The following is a 5,040-nucleotide window of genomic DNA, read 5'->3' as shown; positions in this document are numbered from 1 at the left end:
TATATAAGATAATTCCTCCTTTGAGGGCATATTTATGTTTTTCCTGCATTGAAAAACTTATTGGCCGTGTGCGGTTGCTCACGCTGGTAATCCCAGCACTTCGGGAGGCTGAGGCGGGCAGATCACGAGGTCAGGAGTTCAAGGCCAGCCTGGCCAATATGGTGAAACCCCGTCGCTACTAAAAAAATACAAAAAAAAAAAAAAAAAAAAAAAAACCTTATTGGCCAGGAGCAGTGACTCAGGCCTGTAATCCCAACACTTTGGGAGGCCGAGGTGGGTGGATCACTTGAGGTCAGGAGTTAAAGACCAGCCTGGCCAATATGGTGAAACCCCATCTCTACTAAAAATACAAAAAGTTAGCCCAGCGTGGTGGCACATGCCTGTAATCCCAGCTACTCAGGAGACTGAGACAGGAGAATCATTTGAATCCAGGAAGCAGAGGTTGCAGTGAGCCGAGATGGTACCATTGCACTTCACTATAGGGGACAGAGCAAGACTTTGTCTCAAACAAAGAAACAAACAAAATGGCATATTTTTCTTTCTTTTTTTTTTTTTTTTTTTTTTGAGAAGGATTCTCGCTCTGTTGCCCAGGCTGGAGTGCACGGGCACAATCTCGGCTCGCTGCAACCTTCACCTCCAGGGTTCAAGCGATTCTCCTGCCTCAGACTCCTGAGTAGCTGGGACTACAGCCATGCGCCACCACGCCTGGCTAATTTTTTTTTATTTTTTAGTAGAGATAGAGTTTCACTATGTTGGCCAGGCTGGTCTCGAACTCCCGACCTCAACTGATCCACTTGCCTTGGCCTCCCAAAGTGCTGGGATTATAGGCGTGAGCCACCATGCCCGGCCAAAATACATGTTTTTCTTGAGTTGTCTTTGTCTCATGGATTTGTAAGAGTAGTTTCCATATTATGTTGCGAATATCTTCACCCCAGTCAGTCCTCTTCTATTTCTCCCAAAAGGTATTGTATACTTTCACTTTGCCTTCCTCTTATCACTCACAGGCACACAAAATTGATTCAATCATCTCCCTCAGTTTATTGCACTTACTTTATTTATTTATTTATTTATTTATTTATTATTTATTTTGAGATGGAGTCTCTGTCACCCAGGCTGGAGTGCAATAGCACAATCTCGGCTCACTGCAACCTCCGCTTCCCAGGTTCAAGCGATTCTCCTGCCTCAGCCTTCTGAGTAGCAGGGACTACAGGCATGCACCCTCATGCCCGGCTAACTTTTGTATTTTTAGTAGAGACAGGATTTTGCCATGTTGGCCAGGCTGGTCTCGAACTCCTGACCTCAAGTGATCCACCCATCTGATCCTCCCAAAGTGCTGGGATTACAGGCATGAGCCACCCTGCCCAGCCCTACTGCACATTATAATCACTGATTGGGTAAGATCCCTGTTCTGTTATAGTTTTTCATTATTTTCTCCTCATCTCCCATTCTTAACACCAATTCCTCTCCCCTAAAATGCACTCAGTTTTGTATATTTAGTCTGTTTTTTAAATATACATATTATTTCTAAAAATATTAGGCCAGGCACAGTGGCTCACGCCTGTAATCCCAGCACTTTGGGAGGCCCAGGCAGGTGGATCACCTGAGGTCAGGAGTTCAACACCAGCCCGGCCAACATGGTGAAACCCCGTCTCTACAAAAATACAAAAAAATTAGCTGGGCATGATGGTGGGTGCCTGTAATCCCAGCCTACTCAGGAGGCTGAGGTGGGAGTATCACTTGAACCCAGGAGTGGGAGGTTGCAGTAAGCTGAGATCACACCACTGTACTCCAGTCTGGGTGACAGACAGAGACTCCATCTCAAAAAGAAAAAAAAATTTAACCTGGAGATATAAAAGGTATCAGTGTTTGTGTATGTGAGAGTGTGTTTATTTAACAAAATGCAATATTGTGTATTTGCAGAAATGGGTTTCTGCTATGAATTTTATGCTGTTTCCTACTCCCTTTTCACTGTTTTTGTGAAAACAGGTATTTTTACTCTCTCTGTTTTGCATCAGTAAACCAAGCCTAAGTAAATCTATGCATTAGTGATGGACATCTGGACTGCCTCCGATTCTCACCATCACACACAGTCCTGTCATGAATATTCTGATACATGTCTCCTTATAGACCTAGGTGCTAGTTTCTCTTAGGTATATAGTTAGAAGGACTGCTGAATCTTAAAGCATACGGTTACTTAAATACTTCCAGGTTGCTTCCCAATGTGCTGTACCTGTTTCACATCAGCTGTCCCTGTTTCCCATTTGCCTATGTTTTATTTTATTTTATTTTATTTTTTTGAGACAGAGTCTCGCTCTGTCACCTAGGCTGGAGTGCAGTGGCATGATCTCGGCTCACTGCAGCCTCCGCCTCCCAGGTTCAAGTGACTCTTCTGCCTCAGCCTCCTGAGTAGGTGGGGTTATAGGCACGCACCACCATGCCTGGCTGATTTTTGTATTTCTACTAGAGATGGGATTTCACCATGTTCATGAAGCTGGTCTCAAACTCCTGACCTCATGTGATCCACCTGCCTCGGCCTCCCAAAGTGCTGGGATTACATGCATGAGTCACTGTGCCTGGCCTCTCATTTGCCTATATGTTACCCAAGACATAACTTTCTAATGTTTACCAAAGATATAAATTGGTATCTCGCCATTTTATTTGCATTTCTCTGGTTACTAGTGAGGTTCATCATGTCTTCATATTTTTAGCTACTTAGCTTTCCCCTTCTTAAGTTGGACTATTCACATTCTTTACCCATTTTTTTCTATTAGGTATTTTTTTTTCTTTCTAATTTCAGAAGTTCCTTGTATATTCTAGAATCTAGTTATAAGTCCCTTGTTTGTTTTAGATATCATACCTTCTCCTTGTTATTATCTCTTAACTTTGTTCATGGTGTGCGTCATTGAAGACTTTCATATCGAGTTGCTCAGATTCATCCATTTATTTTTCCTCTTTGCTGTAAGGCTTTACAATCTTCTATTTTAAAAATTCTTTCCCACCTCAAGGTAACAAAAATGTTATTCTGAATTTTTGTCTATTAGCTTCATGGTTTCATCTTTGACTTTTTGGTATCTTATCTGTTGGAAATTTGTAACTGTGTGAGTTATAATCCAATTTTATTTTTCCAACATACTGTAAGTCAGTTTTCTCAAGATTACCCACTAAACAACTCATTAATTCAAATACCATATCATATATGAAATTTCCATTCACACTCAGGTCTGTTTCTGGATTCTGGATTCTGTTCCATTGGGTACTTATTTATTCTTGTGCCAGTGCTACACAGTTTTTAAAAATTACTATGGCTATTATCTTTTTTTTTTTTAAATAGAGATGAGGGTATCGCCATGTTTGTTGCCCAGGCTGGTCTCAAACGCCTGAGCTCAAGCGATCCAACCACCCTCCCAAAGTGCTGGGATTGCAAGCATGAGCCAATGAGCCTGGCCGCTATTATCTTTTTTTTGGGGAGGGGGGCCTAAATTTTTTAAATTATTTTTAAAAATGGAAAAGCAGCTGGACGTGGTGGCTCCTGTCTGTAATCTAGCACTTTGGGAGGCCGAAGCGGGTGGATCACCTGAGGTCAGGAGTTCGAGACCAGTGTGGCCAACATGGTGAAACCCCATCTCTGCTAAAAATACAAAAATTAGTGGTGTGTGGTGGCGGGCACCTGTAATCCCAGCTACTCAGGAGGCTGAGGCAGGAGAATCGCTTGAACCCGGGAGGCAGAGGTTGCAGTGAGCCAAGATCCCACCACTGCACTCCAGCCTGGGCAACAAAGAGAAAAACTCCATCTCAAAAAAAAGAAAAAAAAAAAACAAAAGTGCAATTTTCATTCAATAAATATTTCATTCTTATGCAGTTTTGTTGCAGAAAGTGAAGTCCATGACTTTAGAATGATAGTAATTTATCTACCAAATAATCCATTTCACATAGCTTCAATAGCTGCAGCAATCTCCTTGAATTGTCTGTCGAAATTCTGAAACTGTGGAACTATCATTTCAAAGGACTTGGTCTTTACTTGGCCTGAATGATCTGCCACTTTTAGCATCACTGCAACATAAGGATACTTAAGAGATCTGCAACTGTCACAGCTCGCAGCCAAACCCAGTTTCCATTGAAAATCTACAAACTCTGGCCAGGCGCGGTGGCTCAGGCCTGTAATCACAGCACTTTGGGAGGCTGAGGTGGGTGGATCACCTGAGGTCAGGAGTTTAGACCAGGCTGACCAACATGGTGAAACACCATCTCTACTAAAAATACAAAATTAGCCCGGCGTGGGGGCACATACCTGTAGTCCCAGGTACTTGGGAAGCTCAGGCAGGAGAATCGCTTGAACCCAGGAGGCGGAGGTTGCAGTGAGCCCAGATCGTGCTAAGGAAGGAGACCACTACTACTCCTGCTGTCCTCCTACCCCCACCTTGCTTAGTTCACAAGACAGCAGGAAAGAGAGAAAGCAAAAAGTTGGAGAAAAAAAAAAAAACAAAAAAACAAAAAAGTAAGATAAATAGCCAGACAACCTTGACACCACCACCCGGCCCTAGGAGTTGAAAAAAAAGTGATAATAATAACATTAACCCCTGACCTAAACTACTTGTGTCATCTGTAAATTCCAAACACTGTATGAAAAAAGCATTGTAAAACTTTTTGTTCTGTTAGCTGATGCATGTAGCCCCCAGTCACGTTTCTCACACTTGCTCATTTATCACGACCCTTTCACGTGGACCCGTTAAAGTTGTAAGCCTTTAAAAAGGTCAAGAGCTGGCCAGGGGTGGTGGCTCACGCCTGTAATGCCAGCACTTTGGGAGGCCGAGGCAGGTGGATGACGAGGTCAGGAAATCGAGACCATCCTGGCGAACATGGTGAAACCCTGTCTCCACTAAAAATACAAAAAAAAATTAGCTGGGCGTGGTGGCAGGTGTCTGTAGTCCCAGCTACTTGGGAGGCTGAGGCTGGAGAATGACCTGAACCCAGGAGGTGGAGCTTGCAGTGAGCTGAGATGCGCCACTGCACTCCAGCCTGGGCAACAGAGCCAGACTCTGT

The 5,040-nt window shown here is 43.4% G+C and overlaps 1 pseudogene; it reads right to left on the bottom strand.

Annotated features, from left to right (window-relative positions):
- Positions 1–3,925: 3,925 nt before the first annotated feature.
- LOC112617773 lies at positions 3,926–4,155 on the bottom strand (annotated as a pseudogene).
- Positions 4,156–5,040: the final 885 nt, after the last annotated feature.

Source organism: Theropithecus gelada, unplaced genomic scaffold (genome assembly GCF_003255815.1).
Source record: "Theropithecus gelada isolate Dixy unplaced genomic scaffold, Tgel_1.0 HiC_scaffold_417, whole genome shotgun sequence".
NCBI classification, from domain to species: domain Eukaryota; kingdom Metazoa; phylum Chordata; class Mammalia; order Primates; family Cercopithecidae; genus Theropithecus; species Theropithecus gelada.
This window is presented reverse-complemented; position numbering and strand designations above follow the sequence as displayed.